Source organism: Drosophila ananassae, chromosome XL (assembly GCF_017639315.1).
Source record: "Drosophila ananassae strain 14024-0371.13 chromosome XL, ASM1763931v2, whole genome shotgun sequence".
In the NCBI taxonomy this organism is placed as follows: Eukaryota; Metazoa; Arthropoda; class Insecta; order Diptera; family Drosophilidae; genus Drosophila; species Drosophila ananassae.
Window position 1 is genome coordinate 7,741,271 of NC_057931.1, and position 26,636 is coordinate 7,767,906.

Here is a 26,636-nt window from a genome sequence, read left to right on the forward strand (position 1 = left end):
TTGACAACCTTTGCAATTTCCAACCAGACCAGACCAGACCAGAGAAAGTGAGAAAGGCTGGCTAACATGGGAAATTAGCTGATAATGCTTTTGGCCATTTTACTGCTTCCCCCCTCTTCTTCTCCTGTGTCCTTCGTCCTTTTGTTTTCTTGACAATTATTTTATCGAAAAACAATTGCCTTTAAAGTTGATTGCTTTTGTGGAGAAATATTTGAATATTTTCACCAAAAATGCATTCATGAAAGGAAAATAAACAAAAATATCTTTCATATGTTCATTTATTTAGTATTTTTTTTTGTAGAAAAAAAGCAAAGTAAATACCAGAATTGCAACTGACAGGATGAGCAAAAATTTCAATAAAGAATTTAATTAATTTCAATTTAAGGACTAAAGGAAAGTCCTGCAATGGATTCTGGCATCTGGCAATTAATTCTGAAATTTATGTGAAAAAAGGGTGTGGCTTTTTTTACGGTGTGTTAGGGAGGGGAGGAGGTCTCTCTTAAAAAAATACCAAAAAAAATACTATATTTTGTTTACTCACTAAATGATGGAGGTGTGGGGAGTGTCCTGGGGGGAATGACCAGGCACGCACGCTCACCTCTTCTCCCACCACCCCTCGCCCCTGAAACCCATCAAATTATTCTTTTTTTTTTCTATTTTTTTTTCTTGTAAAGAAAGTCAGTTGTGATATTTGTCGGCGCTTGTCTGTCATTTCCAATTTGTTGTTCCCGCTGAACATGCCCCATGCCTCATGCCACACTCCCCCCCGCCCCCCTTCGTAGTCGAATTCTAATTCCCTTTTACGTGTTTTTGTGGCCCCAACCTTTCTCATTGGCATTTCCGCTGTCATTTAGTAATCGATAAATTTTGTATTTGCCTTTTCGGTAAATGCTTTTCGTTTAGCCCTGCCACTACCACTGCCACTGCCACTGCCTCTGGCTCTGGCTCTTGCAACACGGTCTTGCAACACGGCTACCGCACTTACCCAGTTAGTCGGTTACCCGGTTACGCCCACTTTTCACCACTCGGCGGCTCTCTGCACATATGTGGGCATATGTGGCAATCATTAAGGCACTGAGAGAAATAATTAGGAAGCTTCAAGAACAAGGGGGGCTCAAGTGAAGCACTTTTCTTTAAAGATTTCTAAAGTTTTGTTCAAAATATGCTCAAAAAATGATATTTAATCAGAGGTTTTAAGTCAAATATTAATATTTCTTTTTAATTCTTTTTAATTTAGAATTTTTTATTTAAACAATTTATAGATCTTTTTTTTTTTAATTCAAAACCAAAAGATAGATTTCTAGTTCACTTTTTCTTGAAATTTTTCTTGTTTTAAGATACATTATGTTGTAATATTTTAATTAGGGATTATAAAGAATATTCTTACTTGCTTTTTAATAAAATTAAACCATAAAATTACCCTTTTTTTAAGTCACGATTAAAAATTAAAACTAAAACAAATTAAACAGTGAATTCTTCAATAAACCTGAAGATTGACTTTAAAACCTCATAAAAACATAAAAAAACATTAATTTCCACTAAAATCATTTAAGAAAAACCCCTTAAACTCTTCTCACTAAAACCTAGTTAAAATAATAGTTAGTTGAAACCCCCTACTATTTTCTCTCACTGCATCTCCCGGCGCATCTCCCGACAAATAAATCAGTCCGTGTTCCCTGAGCCGAGTGGAAGGCAAACTGAAACGCAACCACAGCCCCCTTTGGCTAAAGTGGAGATTAAACAGCCCCCCAGATGCTCCTCCCCCCCTAGATGATGCCACCCCCTTTTTTGGGTGAAAACCCCGCCACTGTCCCCCCCCCCCAGTGTGCATAAAACAATAATTTGTGTGCATAAGTTGAGCGAAAAGCGAAGCGTTTGGAAATGTTTATGGCACCGTGGGGAGTCACGGGAAGCTGCCACATCTAAGCTGCCACATATATATAGTATATATATATATATATATATAGCTACAAAGAAAGAGGTGGCCTATAAAACAGAGAGAGATGGAAAGGCAGATCCCTAAAGAATTTCTTGTCATTAGTTTGAATTATTTATTTTGTCAATTTCTGGAAGGAAGATCTTGGCCAACATTTTCAATTTTGGTAATAATGTTGGCCCATAATATGACAGTTTGAGCCACAAACCAAAGCCAAAGCCAAACTCTAAATCTCACTTAACCCGTTTTGCTCCGAAAAGCGCAAAATGTCCGGGGAATTCGCAAAAGGATGCTAGGAAGTGCATTAAATACGCATTATGCGGGTTGGCTCTAAGGGGGGGCTGGGGTGGTTCAGAAGGGGGAGGGGTAGGTTACCTAACAGGTAACACAGCTAGCCAACCAGAACCACATTCCCCTCCATGCCTCTGGCCACCATTCCTGGCCTGGCTTTGTTTTATTTCAAATTAGCGCGCAACTCAATTAAAGGCAAAGGAAGAGCTAGGTGGAATAGCAGGGGGTAGGGGTAGGAGGTTAGAGGGTGGCCTCAGAGGGGGGTCTGTGTGGTTGCCCAGGATGCGCTTCAACGCGCACACACACACCTCCACAAGCCCAACCACCCATCCACACACACACACACACACACTCTTGCCAGCCAGCTCTCTCATTTAATTTAGTTGATTCTAATTTAATAATGAGTTGAATGGGTTTAGGGGGGGTTTTTGGAGGGGGTTTCCCCGAAAAGGAATACCTGGAAGTAGCCCAGGATCAGGACCTCCTCTAGACTTCATATTAATAATAATAAGGATGTGCATTTGAGTCCTGAATGACAGACAGAGAAGGGCTTTGATTTTAATTTGATTGGTTTTAGGAAGTAGTTTCTAGTTCTTCCCAGGAAGTAAGTTATATAACTAGGTGATAGCTAAGCTATACTTTATAAGCTAAATAGGATATAGAATATAGAAGGATATAGTCTTTATCCTTTTATCCTTTTGAACTCTTAAACTCTTAAACATCACACACAGAAGCCCATTGACTTGAAGTCTCTAAGTTCTTAAGTTGCTCTGTTATTAGTTACTTAGTTACTTAGTTAGTACTGCCTATATTAGATCACAACAGATCTATACTATATAAACCCTATAACCAATTACCTATACCCTATAGTTTATAGAATAGAAACCCCTTAACCCTTAACCTTAACCCTTTCATCCCACACTTTTCTTCAATTACAAATACAATTACTGAGCCCTCTTCGATTTATTCTTCGATGCATCACTTAGGAGGCGCCTCCCTCCCTACCTCCCTTCCAACCCTCTCTAAGTGCCACGCCCTCCTCCCACACCCCCACACACACACACACACACTATATAGCACTCTTGCCCTCTTAACCACTTTTTATCTGACGAATACAGTCTTGGAGGCAGCTTTGAGGTTCGTGGACAGACATAATTGAATGGCCAATGGACTTGTGGCCCTCCCTCAGTGGCCCTGACCTTGGTGGTGCTTGATGGTCGAGGCCTATGGCTCTCCATTACATACCTCCTAGCTCCTCCTCAGTCTCAGTATCAGTATCAGTCCTCCTCTGTCCTCCTGTATGAGTTAATGCGCTTACATGAACGTCAACGTTGAACGCAAGTGTTTGGCATTGCATTTTAAGCCGTACTGTGCAGCCGGGCAACTGTCACTTAATGGCCACTGTTGCACCACCACCCTTCCGCCCCTTTTACCCCCTTGTACCAGCCACCACAGTCTATCAGCTGAACGAGATTAGTGCTGAAAAGCAAAAGCAACACGAGGCGTATACGTGATGCGAGGGCGCATAAATCAATAAAAACCCAACCATCACCCATTGAGCTCTATTTCTATCTCTTTCTGTCTCTTATTCCATCTCTTTCTCACTGGATAGTGGCATCTCTTTTCAATGCTCTTGTTTTTAATATCCATTGGGGGATTTCTTTTCCCTCTCTGGCCCACTTCTGGCAACACCTGAGCCAGCAACGAGCACCAGCATTGTTAACTCAATTTCAACACGGAAGCAATTTCCCAAGCTGATTTAAGCCTCCTTTCCTGGCCAGAGGTCCGAACTGGCCACCTAGCCTACCTAGGCCACCTAGCCACCTTGGCTCTTAGCCCCTTTGGCTTATTAAACGCTTCTTGAGTCACAAAACTGCAATTTGGCATCTCGGCTGAGTGAGATGAGAGCTAATTGGCTGCGAAATGGTTTCTAGGGCTGACAAAGTTCGAAGAATAATGAAATAGGAGGGATGTTAGGGGCTATGGGATATTAATACCTGGTACTTGTTGTAGTTCTATGGGTAGAGGGTAGTACTAGATAGTGTATTTAGTCTGTTTTTGGGGGTAGAGGGTTAGTACCGGGTATGATATAGTCTCCTTTTATGAGAAAAGAGATTAGTACCGGGAATGTTATATGTAGTCTACGTATTCAGAAACAGAGAAAAGGAAGAGTAACAGGTATCATATAGTCTTATTCTAAGGACAGAGGATAGTACTAGCTACCGTATAGTATATAATACTTCTCTCTCTCTCTACTAGAAAGTAAAACGAGGTAGCCTCTAAACCCCATTAAAAATAGTATATATTAGACTTTTATCCATAGATATGTCTAATATCTAATTTATTTAAAAAAAAAAACATGTGAAATATGTGGAATATTTATAGTGATTACCCCCCTAAAAATCCCCCTCAAACCCCCCTCTCAACTCAAACAATTAGCACTTAACTTAAATCCCCTAATTAGTCTCTTCTTGGCAAATAATTTGAATCGGGGATTATGGCTTTCAGGCCAAACAGAGAGAGGCATAATTTATTAAGGCAGACAGGTGGGCTATGAGAGGGAGGGATGGGGGCTGAAATCCATTTTGATAATAGATAATGGCGCATTGAACATGCCACATGCTATGCTACATGTGCTACATGTGCCACATGTGCCACATGCGACGCGAAAGCCAGCGTTTGTGTTTGATTTCGATTCGATTTGATGTGATTCACTTTCCTTTACTCTAGAGGGGGAGGGTGGCACATAGGGAGTGTATGTAGAGGACCACCTCTATAGCAAGGAGGTGGAAGTTAAGGGGGTGGTGCTGCTTTTTTGTTTACTTTCGCCCCGGCAGTGTGCTTCAAGCTAAACAAGCAACAAAACAACAACAACAAAGGAGGACCAACAGCGATGCAATTATGGCTGGCATTACGCAATGGTTACATAAGTCTCAGTTCTGGCAAAGGAAGGAGGGGTGGGGGAGGCAAAGCAGTAGCTAATTGATTTCTCAGTCTAAAGTAACTACACTGAGAGAAATTTCCAACCAAATAGGGCAGAATAGAGTAGACTTCAGATGGACATATTTGCAAAAAAAAATAAGTTTTTGAAGTTTTTAAATATTAAATAAATTTTTTTTTAATATAAATTAATATTTAAAGACTTTTAAAATAATATTTAATTAAAAACAAGTAGATTAGCAGCTTCTTTTTTTAAAGAAAACTCCCAATTTTTTACCAAAAAGATGAACTCGGCTAGTGTTTCGGGAAAATGTTCCATAAAATGCTGATTAATTATCGATTTAAAATGAATATAAATGTGACAATAATCGAATGGCAATCGGGGCCAATGGAATCGATCCATGACAGAGCAACAACAACAACAACAACAACAATAGCAGCAGCGGCGACAACAACAACAACCAGTTAAGAACAACAATAAAAAAAAGAAAGTTAAGTGCTTAGTTTGGAGGAGAAGGATCTTTCGATCAGGATCAAGATCCTGGCATGGCCGCCGTAGCCGGATTATATGGCCTGGGGGAGGACCGCCAGCACCGGAAGAAGCAGCAGCAACAACAACAACACCAAAAGGAACAACTCGAACAGAAGGAGGAGCAGAAGAAGATCGCCGAACGGAAGTTGCAACTCCGAGAGCAGCAACTGCAGCGCAACTCCCTCGATGGATATGGGTATGACATCAGATCACTTTTAAGATCTAGAAACTAAGACATTTTAATCTATTAGTTAGAGCCAAAATATCTTTAAGATAGTACCTGTAAGATACTCTCTAAGAGACAGTATCTGAAAACCTATAATGGTCCAGAACCATGGCTATATCTTCGCTGTTTCTCATCCGATTCTCTAGTGGAGCACCTCAAACGCTTCTTAAATCGATTTTCCATTAATCTTAATCCCCATATAGATATATATTCTATTCCCAACCCGATTGGGCAAGGTAGGCAGAGAAAAAACTAAATTTCTCCTAAAAATAACTGAACCAGAAACCTATTCCCATCGCTCGGCTGATGTCTCCATTGAAGTAAGCCTCACAGAAGTAAATAAAATAATAAAAAAATATAAAATAAGAGCTCCGAGGGCCTAAAAGATTCGTTTAACGAGAGATGCTGGGGGCACTCTGGTCTGCAACACCTGCAACAGCCACCTGCCACTTGCCCAGCTGCCACTCGAACTCCGGGCACTCGAACTGCAGGCAGGGCAGGCAGGCAGCCAGCCAGGCAGCAAAAAAAATGGAGAAATAAAAGAAGGAAAAGGACGAAAAAGGACGAAAAGGCAGGGGAGTGAAGATATCTGTCCTAAAAGCGCAATAAACGTGACTAAAGTAAACTAAATCAAGAACGAAGCGCACGGAGAACTTTGAGTTGAGCATTTCGTGTTGCACTTGACAGCAGCGACAGGATAACGAGGGGCGGGGCGCAAAGGATACGCCAAGGATATGGCAAGGAGCGATGGCGACGGCGATGGCGATGGCGATGCCGACGCCAAAGAAGGACAAGGAAAGGACAGCACACAAGGAGTACATATAGGAGAGGGAGTCGTATAGAAGAAGCCAAGGAAGTGAAACTTTCCCAGGGAAATGGGGCGGTAGATAGAGGGAGTGGCAGAGAGGAGGGTGGCAGACAGGGGAGGTGTAGGTAGGAGGATGTGTGGTGGCATTGTTGTTAAATAAATAATACCACATTCGACCAAAAACCAAAAACAGCAAGCCGGAAATTTAGAATAAAATGCCAAAAAATATCTCCACTTCAGTTTCCATTTAATAAATATTTATTGGACAATTTTTTGAACCGAAAAGGGGGTTATTTTGTTTATAAAGAGAAATGGTTTTGAACTAGGGATTCCTTAAAATTTAACTAATAATATTTAAAGTATTATTTTATATTTAATATTTATAATAATTACTAAAAAGCAAGAGAGGAAAAGCCTAAAACCTTATAACTTTTTTAAGAAATCTATCTTTTCTTTAAAGATATTATTGATTCTTACTCTAAATAAAAAAATATTAAGCTTTAAATAATGTTTTTAAATAAGTAGTTAAATAATTTTTAATCGGAAATTGCGAGGGTTTCTAGGAAATAAAAGTTCTATTTCTTTATTTTCTTTCTCTTCATTTAATTTTTATTTCCAATCTTGTTCTCATTCTATTCTCTACATTTTATCATTTAAGTATTTTTTTTCAGTGCATAAATATACAAAAAATATACAAAAAATATACAAAAAATACCAAAATAAAAAAATACAAAAAACTTGTATCGTTTAAAGGCTTCAGATCCAAAGTTTGTTTTGTATCTGTGTATCTTTGTATCTCCATATCTCTCTATCTCTCTACCATTGTATCTATGTATCTGAATAAATCTGCATTTGTATCTGTGTTTGGTATTTTGGGGAGAAACAAAAAGAAGCCATTGAGTTGTAGGCCCTGAAAAATGCCAAAATAGAGGAGAGAAAATATTATTTTGTTGGAAGTGCAGGGCGCCAGTCGGGCAGCCTGTCAGGATATGCCTCCCCCCCCTTTATACTCCTGCCATGTATGCAACAAAAAACAAAAAACAAAGCCAGAAAGGATAGTTCTTACTGATTTTTCAGCAATTTTCTTTCTTTCTTGCCATTTTTGTTTTTTTTTTGGGAAAAAAGAAGTTTCTTATTGGACTTTTGTGTGCTTGCGCTTAAACTCGTATTTTATAGAATGATATTTTTGGCGGAATGCCAAGAGGACTGCCTGCCTGCCTCTGCCCACCAAGGGAGAGAGACCCATGACTTTGATGTTCGTTTGCGTGCCAGTGTGTGTGTGTGGCAGAGTGTGTGCCAGTGTGTGTGAGTGGCTCTGAAAGCCTTCTGGTAATTACATTAAACATGCCCAAAATGCAGCAGCAATTTACACATTTCTCTCTGCCTCCTCGCCCCTCTTTTAAGCTTAACTTCAACATATATGCTATTTTTTGTGACGTCACATGTTGCAGCAGTTGCCAAAAAAAAACCCAAAAAAAGAAGGAGCAAGGAGGAGGGGTGGAGCTGCCACTACAATGTTTTTTTTGAAGCCTTTGGGCTTCATGGCAGAGCCTCAAGGACACTCCTCCACTGGCAGCTGCTTCAATTTCGTTTTTCCAAAAAGGATATCTGAAGGCGCCGCCTCAAATAAGGGGCGTGGCAAATTCCAAATAAAAATTGAATTAATTTTAATAGCTTACACACAGATATGAGTTAGTGTGCGAGTGTGTGTGTAAGGTCCTTTGGGGAAAAGTTTTCTCGCAACTTTCATTTATCTTTGGCCATAAATTTGAGATCTTAGCCGCAAACTTATGGCCGCAAAGAAATTAAAACTTAACAAATTAGTAACTCTAAATCATTTTCAAGGCACTGAGAAAAAATAAGGGTGCTTCTTTATAATTTAAATAAATTATTTGAAATACTTAAAAGAAGTAGTAACTCCTTGAAACTTCTCTCAGTGTCTGGGTCTTGATTCCCACAGCTATTTTCATGTTTTTCTAATGACTTTGACAAATGCTGGTAGGTCCTTGTTGCAGGACCTTGTTTTTGGCCAACAATTTTTGCATTTCGGCTCAGTTTCAGTTTCATTTCCAGTCGTGTAGCTGCAGTTGCAGTTGCAGTTACTGTTTCGGTTGCCAACTGCCTGTCTTTTTGGTCTGCAGGACTTTTCGTCCTTTTTCCCCTCTCCCCTGTCTGTCTGTAACTCGGAGACAGACTGACGACAAGCCGCCTGTCGCAGTCGCAGTCGCAGTGGCAGTCAAAGTGTCGCCACTTTCCCCTCTTCGGTTGCAACTTGCCTCTTGCCACTTGCCACTTGCCTCCTAAAACCGAAAACCATCTGTAGGAAAAAAAAAACCCTTCAGCGCTCATTTTCCCAATTTTCATCCTTTGCAGCTGGCTGAGACTAAGTCAGCTGGAGAGACACTGAGAGAAAGTATTACTTTGAATGAAAATATTTTAATTTCTTAGAAAAATGTGTTTTTTAGTCTTGGAAGAAGGGAGAGACTCTTTAATGTCAAATTCAAAGGAAAAAAGGTTTCTTTCTATACAAAATTCTTGCTTAAAAATCTACAATATATATACCCGGTACTTGTAGAGTAAGAAATAGTCTCTATCTCTATCTCTCTCTCAAGAGTATTATTAAATTCTTAAAAAGTCTTAAATAGTATCTCCTGTACATGATCCTGTACATCCTTTACTTTTTATCCCCCTCCATCTTCCTCCATGAAGTACCGGGTATCTTATTCCCTTCCATTTAGTTTGTGTTTTTTTTTCTTACTTGAAAAGTACCGGGTATCTTACATCTTTTGTTTCTGTCTCTATCTCAAGTACGGAGTACCGGGTATATAGTATTTTATTTCATTTTTATTTGAGCTGTGAAGTATACATATTATTGTCTCAGTTCTGAAGTTAGTAAGGTTTTGATGATCCTAGTCCTGTCTTAGTTCTAATGTCCCTGCTATCTTATAGCTTCAAAGTCTGTGTCTCCCCTGGGAAGTACCAGGTATCCTATAGCCTTAGTTCCTAATTTCCCCCCCTCCCAAATCCTATATAGATTTTCGATCAGTGTCTACTGGTACTGCTCTGGCCTCTAGCCGTGCAGCAAATTAACATCATGACACACATTTAAATGCAGCTTGCAGCGGCAGACAAGTACAGGGAGGAGGAGCAGAGGCAGAGGCAGGCCTTCGAGTCAGAGTCTGGGGGGCAGGAGTACGGATTGGAGTGGCAAGTGGAGAGCTTCTGCAGTTGCACCCGGGGAAATTCTGGAAATTGAGGCCACCCAAACACACTCACACATACATAAATAATGTGCAACACAGAGAGACAAAGAGAGAGGAAGACTTTGGCCAGATGTTGCCACAACCTAAATTTCCATACGAGCCATCTAATTACCAAAGAATCGTCTCTCCAAAGGCCCTCAATCCGGATTCCGGATCTGATTAAATTAACAATAAATTGGGATTTAATTTCCTTCATCGAGTTGAGATTCCGGAGAAAGTAGGAGACTTTCAAAATAGAATCTTAAGTTTAAAGACGACAGTTGGTGGCATTATTTTTTGCTTATTTGCGGAAATTCGGGGGAAAAGCAATCGGAGGAAGAAAGTGCGCTTGCATAATCGCCAAGTCAGCGGAGAAAGTGAAGGGAGAAGAGAAAGTGAGAAGGGGAGAGAGCGAGAGGAGAGACTGCCCATATAAATATGCAATTGTTATGAAAAATCGAAGGCCAACTTCCAAGTGTCAGCCATATTTCACACTCTCTTTTGCGGGCAAGTCTGAAAAGTGGGCCAAAAGGGTGCAGGCCAAGGCTAGGGGGAACGGGGAGCAGGGACCGGAAGTGACAAGCCATTTTTTTTGACCAAAAAAAAAGAAGAAGAAAACACGGAAATAAAAAACAGCTATTAGCTTTTGACGATTTTTATTTTTTAGTTAGAGGGAAGGCTTAAAACTAAACTAAGTATTTAAAACTTAAAATATTAGATAATATTTTTAGAGTACTAAACTTAAAAAAATAAATAATAAAAGTGTGTTTTTTTTATTCTTTATAATAATATTTTAGAATTTTAAGAAAATGAAAGAAGGTTTCTCTTCAAAAACTCTATTTTCTTAAATAATAGAACTAGTAGTACTTTCAAATAGATTTTAAATTATTAGAACCATGAATTATTAGTATAAAAAATCTAAAAAAATTAATTTAATATTTAAAATTAATAAAAAAAACTTTAGTAAAACACTTAAGCCCAAAAAAAAGCCAAGTGTGGCCTCTTAACTCACATCTCATTGGACGCCCAATTGCCCAACTGGCGCCCGAGTGCCCTGCTGCCCCTGTTTGGCGGCGCCCCTGTCTCGTTGGCGAGTGCCCTTCTTCCCCCTCTACCTCTAAAAGATGCCCCATAAATTTTGCACGTTGTTTTGGTGCGCTGCACAAATTTCGCAGCTTCCCAGTCCCCCCCCTTCGAACCCTTTGACGACGTCCCTGTTACTTCCTGACCCCCCTTTCATCCATCGATATGGGTCTCTGGTATTTTCTCTCTTCTGCGGCTCTTTGCTGGAAAATATGTATATTTTCTTATATTTTTATTTTATTTTTATTATATCCTTTTTTTTCTAGCCGGTCTCTGGCTTTGGTGGCATATTTTATGCAGTTGCCGCGGGTCCTGCGAGTCTGCTTTTTGGTGCCACAGCTGTGTGTGTCTATATATATATATATACTGGATATATGTATATATTTTATATATCCAAATCCAGCAGGAATGTCGGCCAGAGCTGCGGGCCACATTTTCGCTCTTCATTCTTCGACGTTCGAGGCTGTCATTGTTTCAGTTTTAAATTTTAATTGTTTCAATTTCGGTTTTGATACTCGTTAAGGGGGTAGCTTCATTTCTTCTAGAAGGGGGTTTAAGATAGTATGTAAGAGATGATAGAAGACAGAGCTATACTTGACCAAAAGACTTTGAACTTCTTTTTATTTTTAATATTTTTGAAAAACTAACCAAGTTGCCATTTCCAGAAGAGTTGCCAGAGGGGTCTGGCCAAGGGTCTTACTAATTTGTTTACAAATATCAGAGAAATAGTAGGCTGTTTTTTGAAAAGTCTTGAAACCCTAAGACCTAGTAGGCCTTGTTTTTTTTTAAAACCCCACCTTGGCCGGAAAAGCATCATATTTTAGTCAGTCGTCGCCTGGCACTCGACTGGCCGGGTTCTTCTCTTCCTATTTTATTTTAATCTTTACTTTTTATTTATTTTTCATTAAAATATTAGTCAGTGGGTTCTTGTACTCATTTATATAGTCTTTTGTCTTAATGGTCTCTTATTTTATTTATATATATCAGCTGAGGAGTGGAGGAGTCTGACGTCCTCCTAAGAGCTTCTCTTCGAAAGATAGTGTTAAGGGAATACCTTTTATTTTTATTTATTTAGAATGTTTTATTAAAAAGCTATCTGAATTTGTCCCTTTGATACTATCATGCAGTGTTTATCTGTTTTCCTTATATTTTTATTTATTTCTTTATTTTAAATTTCATTTCCGCTACCAAGTTGGTTGCCTAAGCGTTTGGGAGACGGTGTCCTGGGAGTGCTCTTTATTGTCTTCTGATTTCCTTATTTAATTATGTTTTTTCCATCAAATTAAAAATCAGAACCCATGGCTCTAGCCCTAAGATTAACGACCCAAGGACGATCTTCCAAATCGTTACTTTTTTAAATCTTTATTTTATTTCTTTATTCATTTTAACACTTGGCTTTAAAAGTTGAGGACTTCTTTTAGGGACTTATCCTCGAAAGATAGTGTTGAAGAAAAAATTAAATATTTATATTTTAAATATTACTTAATATACTAAAGACCTGACTATACCTTCTTTTATTTTTTTTTTTTATTCATATCTTATTTTATTATTTTTTATCTTAAAAGTTGGATTTTTTGTCTTCAACTCCTCCTCGTTGGAAGCGTTGATAGCCTAAGTGTTTGGGAGACGGTGTCCTGGGAGATTTCCCTGTCATCGGTTGCTTCTTTTATTTATTTCTTTGAAGCTTATTTCCTTATGTCCTTTTTTTATTTTAATTAAAATTTTTATTTGGAAACTTTATAGTTAAAGAATTATTTATTATTTTTATTATTTAAATTTTCACTCGTAGCTTTCCTCTGCTTCTCTTTTTCTATTTTTTAATTTATAAATTAGTTTAAATATTTTATTAAACTAATCAAATAAACACAATCCTGATTTTTTTTTCGCCGGATTATGTTTCTGCGTTCCACTTTTTCATTCTAATGATTTAATATGGAACTCTTTCTTATTTAATTTTAAATCCTTTCTTTTATTTAATAATTAAAAAAACCAACAAAACCCATTTAAAACAATCCCCAAATTAGAATCTCTAATTTTGTGGAGGTGCGTTCAGCTGGCTTACTGCCACACTTCTGGTATAGTATGGGTGTGTAGTGTCCTGGTACCTTGCTTTATTGTTATCCTCGTTAAGCAGGCTCACGAAAAATGTACCCCGATGTATCCCCTGGCAAGCCCCCCTAAACCACGCCCCTGCCAAAAATATGCATTTTTCGGCAGCTCTATGGGGAATCGTTGGCCATAAATTTGGTTAGCAGCTTAACAAGTGAGCCGAAGAGGACCAAAAAAATCCACAAAAATAGTAGAAAGGACACGAAAATGCAGCCAACGAGGGGCGTCGGGGAGGGCAAGGACGAAAAGGATAGCAGGGGGCTGAGGGGCTGGGGGGCTGGGCTACAAATGTATAACATGACACTAAAAATTTTATGGCTCCCACAGCCTTTGACTTTGGCTTTCGGGATGCAACTTTCTGTGCCTGTGTCTGTGTCTGTGTGCAGGACTGGCCTGGGCGGCATTATCCTTGTTATTATATTAGTACTATCTGATTCAGATTCGATCCGGATCCGTGCGTGTGCGTCATTGGTTGGGCCAGGATATGGCCCGGCCAAAAATAAATTCAAAAGCCACTCCAATGTCCTCGCAGTGTCCTAATTGATGGAATACAAGTTCCACACCGCAACCACAGTCGAACGTTCAATTTATTATAGCCAACTATGGCCTATATATAGCCTTTTCAGCACGGCAGGACCTGCGAGGACCTCACTACCAAATGCACACAAGTTTCCCATAAATATTTAAGCCTGATTAATTGCTATTGGCACAATGGAAATTGCCAAAAAACAAAAACACACATACCAATTTTGAACAACAAATTAGATTAAAAAATAATTTATAATCCTGGGCCAAAAATTGCATTTAATATTTCATATTTTTCATTTCATCTTTGGTTTCTCGAATTCAATTAGTTTTTAGTTAACTTACTTCCTCGTTAGTCCCTCCTAGCCAGTGTCCCTTTCGTCCTTATCGGCCAGTGGTCCTCACTAATTGATTTTGTACACGGAATATCAATTGAATTTCAATGCTGCGCGAGTGTCGCCTGTGCCGGCTTAATTGCATTAGCCAGCCCATATACCCGCTCTATATATCAAGGACTATATGCTAACTATGACTATATATAGTGAGTTCAGCCTTGACAGTCAGACTTACGACTGTCCTCGTCCCCCTCTCTGACGTCATCATCCTGAAAGCCGGTGAACTGCAGTTGACCCAACGACCCACCTTTTCGGCTTTAGAGCTTTTCGATTCATTCAAGATTTTGCTTAAAATTCGCGCCCAGCATCCGAAAATTACAAAGCTTTCAAAGGAAAGAACAAAAAAAGCCGCTAAAGCTTTCACAGCTTCCGGATTCCGGCTTCCAGTCGGCTAAAAAAAAGCTCACCCCGCTGACAGCTGACAGTCCCACTGACAGCTGTCACTTGTTCCATTCCATTGCATTCCCAAGGAGGCAAAAATCAAAAACACATTTCAGCCGAAAGACGAAAATTGAAAAGCAATTTGCATTTCACTTTCATATCCTTCGGGCCACGTTTAATTGGAATTCCATTTTATTAGAATTTCCCATAAATGGCAGGAGCAACTATTGCACTTCCGGGATATCCTTTGTCGAAGCCATCGAGAAATTGCAATTTATTTTTCATTTCGAAATGCTATTCAGCGCCTCAAGGAATCTAAGTGCTGTTGACATTTTCAATTAATCGAGGGGAGTAATATTTTTCTTTTTTTAATAGTTCTGCAATTGTCACATATCTTTGGCTGAAAAGCGGAGCAGTTGGTTTGAAAAGGTTATGGGGAATTGAATTCAAAGTTTAAAGTGCAATTTATTGATTTAACTTGTGGATTGAAGCCTTTTGCTCTTTTTTTATTTAATTAGTTGACAAACTAATGATTATAATCATTGTATCATCGTATACTGATTGTAAAGGACTTCTTAAATACTTCATGAAGTAAATATCTACAGAGATATAAAGTTTTTGAGACTTCTGTTCGGTTCTTAGATAATAAAATTTAGAACACTTCTCTTAGAAGGGAAAGACTTTAAAAATGTGATTTTGTTTGCTTTTTGTCTTTATTTTTATTGAAAAATTTAACATTTTATCGATTCATTCATTGAACTTAGCTTCTAACTTGTGTTTGACAGTTTTTCAATATTTTTCATGAGGTTAAATGTAATTTTTTGTATAAATAAACATTAAAATATATAGTATTATTATAAAAAATACCATTAAAAGCTCTAAAGGTTTCTCAAATGCTTAAATACTTAAAAAATATCAATAAACATTTAAAACTAAAGAAATATTGAAGTTTAAAAACTAAAAACAAGAACAATTATGAAGTTTTTTGTAAAAATTTAAAAACTAAAAGATAGAAAGTCGAAATCTACTTCCAAAAAAAACGTATTATGAAGAATTCTACCAAAAATCTTTTAAAATACACATCCTTTTACTAAAAAAGAGTACTAGTATCTATTATTAGTTAAAAAAAAAACCAATCATAACGGTAAAGGACGTTCATCTTTGCATTTACCGCTATACCAGTTTTGACAGCTGTCATCGAATTGAGTTTTGCCGCCCCCGGAGAGCTTTATTCATTGACAAATCTGAACGAAAGTGAGAGGCTGTCAAAGCTCAGCTTCCAGCTTCCAGTTGCCAGCTTCCAATTGCCACTTTCCAGACTCGACTGGGCAGAGGAATCCGTTATGGAAGGACAGCTGAGCGTTGGCAGGACTTCCAACAGGCTCTCAGCTGTCCTGTGCCGATTCAAGGCGTTCCGCTTCATTTTCGCGCAGCATCAACAAGCCACGGGGAGAGTGTGAGAGCCAGTGAGAGAGAGACATCCGTCCGACGACGAGAGCGAAACGCGAGAGAGTGAAACACTGAAGGCGAGAAATAATCGGCGAGGAAAATCAGTCTGAAAGCAGATGCCGACGAGGATGCCAAACAGAGCCGAAGAGCGGTCCAACGAAACCGACACCGACACCGAAACCGAAACCAAAATCGAAATCGAAACTGAAACTCAAAAGTTTGAGGTTAAGGGGGGGTGCTAAAGTGCGTAACGGTACTCTCTATGATAGTGGTGGTAAATCGGCTGCTGCTGCTGCTGCTTTCCGTTAGCACCTTATGGCCACCTCTAGTAGTACGCTGGTAGTGTGTGTTCCATTGCCATTCATTTCGCCATTTTGGTGCATCAACAAGGGGTCGTGGGCGTGGGCGGTGGCAGAGGATAAGGCGGCGGCGACGAAGTAGAAGACGCAGGAGGCGGCGGCAAGAGCAAGAACAAGAGCAAGAACAAGAAGAAGCGGAGAAACTGCCGCGGGCAACAAAAAACCAGAAGCAGCGAAAGCAGCAGCAGGCGATAAACGAATAACGGGAAAAAACGCGATAACCAAAAAACACGAAACGTGCTCGAGAACTCGCTCCTCAAAAAAACTAATCTACAAATTTTAATGAATTAATTAACTTTTTTTTTTGGTAGAAATTAATTTTTTTTGTGAAAAAAAAAAATAAATACAAATAAAAAGTGCGGCAAAAACTCGTTACTCGTAACTACGAATTGGAAAATAAATTAAAAAAGAAAACGCATAAAGATACATAAATCTGTGTTGGTGTGTATGTGTGTGTTTTTGTACGAATGTGTGTGTGTGAAGGTGTAGGTGTGCTTGTGGTGGTGTGCGTGTGCTTAACCTTGACATATCAAACAACAACATAACACAAAAAAAAATCACACTAGTGTCTTATTTTAATTATTTTAGACTCAAAATCATACTATCTGTTGTCTTGAAAATGTTTTTGAAATTTCAATTCGAAATGTCATCAAATTCCTGAGACATGCCAGGCATTTTGAAACACAAAAGAACATTGAAATGAATCTGAATCAGAATAAGAATCAGAATCAGAATATATATAAACAAGTGGCCGACAAGGCACAAAAATAAGAGAAAGGTGAAAGCCAGGGGGATGGGGAGAAAGTAGGTAGGACAACACATAACATATTGCTAACTCATATACAAAAAAAAAAGGAAAGAAAAAAAATAAAGAGATAAAGAGCAGAAAGAAAGCAGGGGAGAAAGTTATTAAGATGCCAAACAGCTGAGAAAGTTTTTCCTTCATCAACTCTCGCCAGGACCTTTTCTTGTTCTTCTTGTTTTTGTTGTTGTTTTATTTTCTTCAGGTATGCTGCCTTGCCAAAGAACAACAACAACAACAACAATAAGCGAAAAAGAAACAGAAACAGAAACAGAAACAACAGCAACGATTCCGCTGTAAGCAATATTTTTGAGGTATATCCTTCTTAAGGACGTTCCAAAGGCAATTTGCTGCTGCTGCTGCTGCTGGTGGTGCTGGTCCTGGTGCTGCCACTGCAGTGTCTGTGTGTGTTTCTTTTTGTTCCATGTGTTGGTGTCTTAGTCTGTGAGTGTTAGAGTGTGTCTGTGTGTGAGTATTTCCCTAGCTTTCCTTGCTCCTTTCTCTTTGTGTTCATCTTCCTCACAAACACGTACAAAAATACTAAAAAAACAGCAAAAAATTGTTTCAAAATGGTATTTTTTATTTTTTTATATAAAATTTAAGGATTGTAACAAATTTTTTTATTTAATATTTGACTAAGTGCAACAGGGCGTATGATTTATTTTTTAAAACTTATTTCTAGTCTTCTAGACTCTTTTTTAACGTTTTTGAAACAAAATCATAGTATCTGTAAGACACTTTTTAAGTTAAATCTTTCTTCGTTTTTTTAAACAGCTTACATGGCGTATGAGTAATATTTTATTCTGGATTAAAACTTACCATTACCACTTTTTCTTAACAAGTCTTCTTTAAAAACTTCCATTTAATCAAAACCTAATAGAAAAAAAATACTAAATGGCTTACTTGGCGTATGAGTAATATTTTAATAATCATACGCCGTGTTGTCCCCCCTAATGTCTTAATTTCCACTCTGATGTGTCTTATTTTAGTTCAACCGCATAAACTCTCACCTCTTTATAATTTTAAAGCAAAAATAACCAACTTCAGAGCCAACCCGGCGTATACGTAATATTTTATTAATCATACGCCCCGGTGTCTGGTCTTAAAATCTTAATTTCTACTCCCGTTTTTCGATCATCCTTCGAAACTTTTACCTAACTGCAGTTTAACGAACAACATTTTGGCAAGCACTCAATTTTGTGTCGCACAGATGCCGATGTTGATGCTGATGTTGATGTTGATGTTGACCTTTTAAGAATGCCACAAACACATCCACATATACACACACATATACCTACCAGACAGCTGAAATTGATGGATGAGTTGCCGTGTGGCTGGTCGTGCCAGCAGATTCCAATTCTGATTCCGGTTAGACAAAGATTGGCAATATGTGTGAAGCCCGAAATTGCTGCCGCACGTACTGCTATTGCCAGCTAATCAGATTTGATTAAAAGCCGGGCCTTTAAGGCTTTTAGGGCCTTAAAAGTTAACACAATGCAGTTGAGGCCATCAATCAATTAGCATCATCGACAGGTGACAGTTGAACAATAAATCGGAGAGAGAATAATAATCCAAAAGAACCTATCCGGAAATAATGGAAAGCGACTCAGCTTTTGAAATAGAGTCGTATGTATTATTTTATTTTTTATTTTTATTTAATATTTTATGTTAAGTTTTGTTTGTTTTAATTTAGCATGTCCTTTCTCATTTAATTTCTTTTGCTTTTTTAACTTTTTTAAGTTGATCTGATGTGGGATAATGAAAGTTTTTGGACAAATTCCACTGAAAAGTTTGGAAAGGATTAACCCCCTAAGGGGTTAACTCCTTCTTTATGATTTTGCCGGCATTTTGCCAATAAGCGACTGAAGTTCAGTCAAGTTCGGTTAGTTCAGTTTCCATAAAATGTGTGACAAGACAAAGGCAGCTCGAAGGCGTGAGTTGTCTCTCTTTCTGCCAACTGCCTGCTGTCCTTTTCTCCAACTCTATAAAGGGGATGGGGGGTGGGGGGGTAGGGCTTATGGAGGAAAGTGTCAAGGGAAAGGGAGGCAAAGTATTTACTGCGCACACCAACAAAAAAAAAAAAAACAAAGAACAAAAAATAGAAAAAGCCAGCCAGGCAGCCGACCAAGAAGAAAACGGAATTCAGAAATTTACGGAGATGCCACCGAGATGAAAGAGGGCATGGCCCAGAGGGGGGGATGGGAAAAGGACCCGGTGCCCGGCCTAGCGTTATTCCCCGGTCCAAAGGGACCTCCCTTCCCCCTCTGCAACAACAGCAAACACGCAGACGCAACGAAAGCACAAAAAATAGAAAAAAAAGCAAAGACAAAAAATTAAAAAAAAAAGCATAACACAAAAATAAAATAACGACAAAAAAAAAAAAACTGACAGCTGCTTAACACTCTTGAGTGTAGAAAGAGACGGCAAAGGGCGGGCAAGAGAGAGAGAGAGAGAGAGAGCAGGAGCCAGAAGAGGTGTATCCAAGGTGTCTGATAATAACTGCCAGGATAAAAGCTCACAATGCTAGGCTACACCAACGAAGCAGCGGGCAAAGGACGAAACGCCAATAAATGAGGCGACAGCCAGCACACGGCATAACGGTAAACGAACGCAGAACACGCACCAGCACATGTACACACAGATACACACAAACACAAACACACACACATACAAATACTAATACAAAGACTGGCACACGCATAGAAGGGCCATGTGCGTTGTCCTTTCGTTTTGCGTTCGTTTTCGTCCTTTTCGCCTGGATGCTTCGGCGTCGTGGATGTTGTGTGTGTGTTAGTTGCATAAATCCGCCAACAAGTTTCCCATTGTGCATGAATATACACTGCCACAATAAAGGATATTCTTCTTAATTAATTTATTTTATTGTTTTTTTTAGTTTGTTTGAGTGTTATGTATTATATTTTTAAGTTTTAGGACTTATTTCTATAAGGTTATGCTTATAATTAATTTAAAACATTATTTCTATTTGTTTGGAATTAAAAATAACAGTGCGTATGAATTATTTTAAATTAAGTTTACGCCTAATTCCCCCTATACAAATTATTTATTATATTTTCTTATTTAGAACAAGATAGGATTATATTTTCTACTTTTAAGTATTATTTTCGCTCTTTATTCATAAGTTTCTTTTGAAAAGTTGTCCCACATTGCGTATGAGTGTTATTGATATCAAGTATACGCCTCGGTGTCCGACTTATATTAATTAAAAACTTAAACACTCAGTTTTTTATCAATTTTTAGTTAGTTTCTAAAGTTTTTAAACACTCTTTTAATCAATTTTAAATATTTCTTGAGTCCTACATGGCGTATGAGTAATATAATATTAAGTATACGCCTCAGTGGCTTGATAAAATTTCCCAAAAATCTTCTTACGATTGCTTTTATTCCAAAAAGCAGTAATCTTTCTAAATACTCATTTATTTCTTATGTTTTCAAAGGACAACCCTGCGTATGGGTAATATTATATCAAGTATACGCCCCATAGGCCCAACAAATATTAGAAAGCTTTTAATATTCTCACAAAATTGAATCTTAAATACTTTTTCATTATTTTTTTAGATGTTTGTTTTGAATTATATGGAATTTATTTCGTACTTTTTTGTGTCTTTTATGTTTTTACATTATTTTTTGTGCCGAGAGAGCTCCCGGTCCCTGGCCCCCGGCCCCCGGCCCCTCCATTCCGCCCAATTTCTCTTTGGCCTCAACATTTTTTGAATTCATTCGGCTTGCCTCTCTCTTTCTTTCTCTTTCTTATGATGGTTCTATTTCTATCGCACTCACTGGCCGCAATGACTCACGAGCTTTGCCCGCGTAGTGGTGTTTTTGTTATACACACAGTGCACGTGTCTCTGTGTGTGTGTGTGAGTGTAGGTGAGTGTGTAGTGGTGTGTGTATGCTTGTGTCGGTGTCATTACATCGCCAGTTAAGCGCTTACACGCTTCAATTTCTCGCTTGCCACTTATTCGGCCCAACATTCTCGCCGCCTTTCGCCCTGTTCCATTCCACTCGTTCCCCCAACGCCTCCCATCTCCATTTCCCATTTTGTTTCGCTTCCTTTTTTGCTTTTTTGCTTTCTTGTTTTATTTTTCTATATTTTTTTTTTTGTTCTTTGTTTTTCGAGCACGTTTTGCGCGCTCTTCCAGGCGAATGTTATTTATTCTGGCCCTCGAAGCTGCAAAAAAGCTAGCAAGCGAATAGGCGAGAAGGCGGGCAAGAAAGCGGGAAAGGACGAAAAGGACCCGCAAAAAGAAAGCAAAAAAACAGGGACGCTTTAGGGAAAAACAGAAATCAAAGGCAAAAGAAGGCGACACTTCGTTGCTTCTACTTCTGCTGCTGCTTTGTCTTCTCTTTTATTTTGCATTTCTTTGTCTTCTTGATCCTAAAAAATGCATTAAACTTAATTAATTAAATTTTATAAATATTAAAAATAAATAAAATAATACTTTCTACGCGTGTGTTGGAATAAAAAATTAAAAACTAACAAAAAAGTGTAGGCGTTTCCTTCAGCCCACGTTCTGCTCATGAGTGTGTGTCCATGTGTGTGTGTGTGTGTGCATATGAGTGTGTTGGTGTTTTTCTCACCTATTACCCCCACCCATCCCCTCAACTTTTTCCTCCTCCTGCAGCCGACAACTCCATTTCCGAAAGGTTCAAGGTTGTTTTTGTTCCCCAAACGCCAAAGTCGCGCCAAAACACAATACTTTTCCCAAAACAAATTCCATTTTAGTTTTTATAAATTAAAAAGAATTATAAAAAATGTTAAAAAATAATTACTTGAGTTTCTGAGAATCTGTTTAAAATAAAAAAGTAAATAAAAGTGAAAAAATGTAGACGCTGCGAGTCTGAAAATCAATAGGTAAAGGACATTCAAGGCATTCTCTCTGGCTTCCATCCATCCTCCATCTCGCTTGCTCTCCGTGCTAGCCCTCTCTCTCCCACTCGTTGCGAAAACTTGTTTCGAATTTCTGCCTGAATTTTCTTTTCATTTTTTTTTTTTTTGTTATTTTCTTGAGCCTATTTTTACCCAAAAAGCTAGAAAAAAAAAAATCAAAACAACAAGAAACTTAAATACGTATGTATACCACATAGATGTATGTGTGTAGGTGTGTGTGTGTGTATGTGTGTGTGGCTAAAAGCGGAAATTACCATTTTCACTTGCTGTTTCCGGTCCAGTCCAAAAAAAAAACCAAAAAAGCCCAAAAACTCTAAACGCGAAAATGGAACTGTGCCGAGTGCTTTATGGGTGTGGGTGCTGTGATGGTGTGCGAGTGTGTGTGTGTGTGTGTGTTGATTGTTTTGATGTGAAAATAAATAGAATTTGAAGTCCAAAAATAAATTAAATCTATGCATCAATCTCTAGTCGAAACAGTGACCGGAAAATAAAAATGTGACAAAAAATGAAATTAGAAAAATAAAAATGCAATAAATAAAATGCAAACTGCAGCAACCGGACATCAACTCTAAAAGTTATACAACAAATCAATATCCAGAGCCTGACAGAAAAATCCAAAAATCCAAAACGTCTTCGAAAGGAGGGAAAGTAGGAAAGCCAGAGAACCGATTGCCAAATGGCCAGAGTTTGCTGGGAAAGGGAAACAGGATCGGAAAGTGGAACGAGAACTGGATCACTGGGATCAGTGTCAGGACTCACAACTCGCGAGCACAATTGAATCGATAGCCAAGGCAGTGCGGTGCAGGAGGAGGTCTGGAGGAGGCCTGGAGCCAGCTGAGCAGTGGCCCATTTAGCGATACGCACCACTCGCTCGTCCTCAACCATTTCCCGCATCGATTTCATCGAGAGATGGGGCCTAACTCCGGTTCTCCGGCCGCGCCAGGAGCAGCCCTTGAGCGGTGAAAATCTCTCCAATGCCTCGCCCCCTCTTCTGCGCGATAGGTAAACTAAAAATATACATATACTATCGATATGTTATCGATATAGTTTTGATGTGTTATTGATATTCTATCGATAAATCGATTTAATCTTATTTATTTTACTATCTAACTACATTTTGCTCTCTAGATGTTAGGAAGCAACTGTATTTCCTAATCTTAGCAAGATATTTTAAAGAATTCTATTATAATTTTAATAAAATTAAACCTTTAAGGCTTGAAGAGCTAGTCTGACTCTCTCTGAATTAAATGTAAACAGCTATCTTATCACTTGGCTTCACTTTCTCCACAAAATCCCATTCACCAGTTAGACATTAACTAATTAGAAGCTACTCTTATCTCGGCCATTTAATTAAAAGAAATAAGCCAGCGGGTAAAAGTGAAAAAAAAGTATATACCTTCCATATCTCCCATATGTTTAAACACAACACCACTCACCTCAAATGAGACGAGGACGACGAAGATGATGAATGGATGGTGAGACAGGAGACAGGGTGACAGGAGAGAGTCAATGCAGATGCACAAACAAATAAAGGACACGAGACACCCAAACACCAACACAGACACAAACACAACCACGGAAATCGACACATATGGTGGCGAAGCGGGCGTACGCGGCGTATGCGCAATGTGCCAGTGACAGTTGCCCAAAAACGGCAACACACAAAAGTGGCACAGCACCAATATCATTAACATTAACATTCCAGCTCTCTACCACCTCTCCCTCTACTGGCACGACCTTTGTCCTCCACCCCTGTCTCTTGTCTCTTGTCTCTTCCAACCGATTGAGACATAACAATATCCTTTGATGATATCCTGTAATCGTCTTAGTGAATTGACATGAGTTTGACATTGATAATGTTGCTGAAGTGGGGTTCTCCTGATTGGGTTATGTCCTGGGGGGGTGGGGCAGGCGAACAATGATGGAGGGACTCAAGAGGATGGCATCCCGCCACCCCCTTTCAGATAGATGTAGAAGTTCAATAACAAATGAAGAGCGAATCGAATGCATCGGGATAAATTGGTAAAGTGATGCCTTTGACGCTGGAATTGCTGACACTGACTCGCTTCTCTAATGCATTGAAAGAAATATTTACTTGGCTCCTTCTTCTTCTAGAAATATATTCCACTACAAAATAGCCTTTTATTTCAAAACTGTCTCCCGTTTTTCTTTTTGTTTGTTCTTGATTGACGAGGCTTACACTTTCACTTTGCCTTTTGGTCGGGGCCAACAATTGCCACACATTTCAACTTGCAACTTGACTTTTGCTCGCTCGTCCGCTTGCCGCTTGCCGCATGCTATTTGCTGTCATTGTTCTTGACTTTTGATCCCGCTCGCCAGCCCCACTACTAGTGTGTGTACTGCTAGTAGTTGTTGTTGTATCGCTGGCAGCGACAAGGCGACAAGCGACGTCAACGTCAGCAACAAAGCCAGGAACAATGGACAGCCAACAGCCAACAGCCAACAGCCAGCAACAATGAGCGTATGAGTATGTGCTCTACTACCCAGCACACTTTTTCGGGTATGCTTTCTCGAAAAGCATGCTTTTTACTTCAAAATTTTCAGCAAACTACAAGTAATAGACTTAACTTTTCGAAATATATGCTTATTTGTGATGTATAATAAAAATCATATAACATTTTAATTTCAAAAAGCATGCTTTTTCGAAAGAGATATACTTTTTCAAGCAAAATTGTATAATTAACATAAAAAGCATGCTTTTTCAAAAGGGCTATGCTTTTTAAAAAATCATTTAAGACTTACATTCTCGAAATATTGGCTATTTTTATAAAAAAGCATGCTTTTTCCATAACAGTATGCTTTTTGAAAAATCAATTCACACAAAATTTGTCGAAAAAACTGTGTCTTTTACATAAAAAGCATGCTTTTTTAAAGAGTCTATGTTTATGTTGAAAGCAATTTATACTTACTTTTTCGAACAATTGTGTATTTTATATAAAAATCATGCTTTTTCCAAGAGGTTTTACCTTTTTCGCATCATTTTAGATATTCCTTATCGACAGAAGATGAATTTCGTATAAAAAAGCATGCTTTTTTCAATAAAATGTCCTCCGGCAATCGCAAAGACAAAATCCTGAGTCCTCTCGAGTATCCCTTTTGAAGATCTCCTAGGTTACCAGGTATCTCCCAGTCGCATCTTCGAGCCATGTCCTTTTTCGTGTCCATTGTGTGTGTGTGTCTGCTTTGTACTTTGCCTTCACTCGCTTGACTTTGCTTGTTGGCCTTACAGCCTTATAGCCTTATAGCCTTATCGTCTGGGCCACCACCCGCACTTCTTTGGCGGGTGCATTAAAATTAAAACCACAAACAGAAAACAGTGAAGCGGACGGGGCGGGGCAGTAAATGGTTTCGGGTCTTAACAAATTGAATGGAGATTACTTTGATTGTGACCAGGACCAGGAGCAGGACCTGGTCTCTATTGTGTGAAGTAAAAGTTTCTGCAACATCTGCCACTTTTATTGGATTAACTGGAAATTGTTCGGCTTAAGCTCATGGGAATTGATTACTTTTAGTTGAAATCGCTTGAAATTTCTCCTCACAATCACAATCACAATCACAATCACAATCACAATTCGAATTCCAATCAGTTGCTACTATATATTGGTAATAGGACTGACGTACGACTCATGGCATGGTCGATTGTGCCCGAGTTGAAGAGTTTCGTGAAGTGATTGCACTTATGCGAGACATGGCTAAGGGTCCTCTTCTCCTGCTGCCATATCTCTCTCATGCTCTTGCTACCAAGTGGTCTATGGCAACTCCTTTCCGGTCCGCTTTGGTCCTTTGACTCGCCACTCGAGACATTTGAAAAGTTTCACCTTTTGGCGAAGTTCGCCTTTGCCTTTTAAATTGTGCGCTTAACAAGTTTGTTTCCTGTCCTTTATTTTGTTGCTTCTGCTTTAAGTTGCTGCCTTCCACTCTGTTTTTTTTTTTTGTGGATAATAAACGAGGAAAACTTTCAAATAGCGAAGCATGTTTAAAATGCCTGACGTGCACACAACACACCACTTTTTTTTTTTTGTTCTATTGTAGTCGAAACACTTTGCACGCCCCTCGTTTCATTCATTCTTTCTGGCCACACGTGCATTCGGCGAATGCAAACCAGGACCCAGCACTACGAAAATCCAAAACAGCAGGCAACAAGCGTCTCCCACTGCCACGCCTCCATTCTGGCCGAAAAAAACCCTTTTGGCCACCCCAGCATTGTGCTGTTGTTGGTGAACAGCTTGCATGTAAAGACCTCAGAACGGTTGCCAAAAATAAAAACACCGAAACGGAAAACAGAAAATACAAAACACAAAATGAGAATGAAAACGAAAACAAAAAACGAACACGAAAATCAAGCCATCCAAAGGGGTAACCAGACTTTAAAGGATACTCTTGATTTAGGGCTTATTATAATATGTATTTATAAAAATTAATAAAAACCATTAAAGTAATATTAATCCTCGCAAAGTAAAGGCCTGATGACAGAAAGCGCCTTTCTACACGCTTCTCAAATGGTTAAGCTAAGTGCTTATAGTATTATTAGTATATTATCTCTAAAATTAATTCAAAAATATATATAGATGATGAAAATAATAGATCCCTTAATCTCTTATAACCCGTAAGCCCTTTAACAAAAAAGC

At 38.7% G+C, this 26,636-nt stretch overlaps 1 protein-coding gene and 1 long non-coding RNA gene across 2 annotated transcripts in view; both read left to right on the plus strand.

The window, feature by feature from the left end:
• The window catches only part of LOC6502283 (potassium voltage-gated channel protein Shaker), a 135,064-nt gene that overhangs the window by 82,040 nt on the left and 26,388 nt on the right, over positions 1 to 26,636 (plus strand). The gene's annotated exons all lie outside the window — the stretch shown is intronic.
• LOC116655572 lies at positions 16,173 to 22,693 on the plus strand. Its single transcript, XR_004310636.2, has 2 exons — positions 16,173 to 16,717; positions 22,456 to 22,693. It is a non-coding gene; the product is annotated as an uncharacterized LOC116655572 (long non-coding RNA).